Consider the following 520-nt stretch of genomic DNA (forward strand, 5'->3'; position numbering starts at 1 on the left):
TGGAGAGGGGAGGTGCACTGGACCTTTTAGGGGGCTGCAAGGGACAAGGCAGGCAAGGAGGAAGTTTCCCCACTCTGTGTGCACCAACCCCTGCAAGACAGAGAGAGATTTGCTCTCTGTCCGTTTGCTTCCTCTCCCAAACTCACACGAGCATCCAAGGAGCACCGGGCCCTCTGCCGTCTTCTGCGGGAAATGTTCTGGAGCCCTTTCTGTCACCTCCGCCTGGGTCAGGGCTCACACATGTGCTGCGGTGCTTCCTTCCGGCAGGGCTGGGGCTCCCCAGGGGGCGGGGCGGGCCCCCTGCCGGCACCGGGCAACCCTGCACCCCCCCGTGTCACCCTGCGGGTCCGTGATCCTTCCCCTTGGGGCTAAGTCTGGACGTGCTAGCTGCTGCAGGCACCAGCGACACCTGCACTGTCACCTGGACCCCGGGCTCTCCCTTGGGGCAGCACCCAGTTGTGGTACCCAAACTGGTAGCAACCCCCTGAGGAGTGTGGGGGGGGGCAGTTCAATCGTCTGT

This window comes from Apaloderma vittatum, unplaced genomic scaffold, assembly GCF_000703405.1.
Source record: "Apaloderma vittatum isolate BGI_N311 unplaced genomic scaffold, ASM70340v1 scaffold34135, whole genome shotgun sequence".
Classification (NCBI taxonomy): Eukaryota; Metazoa; Chordata; class Aves; order Trogoniformes; family Trogonidae; genus Apaloderma; species Apaloderma vittatum.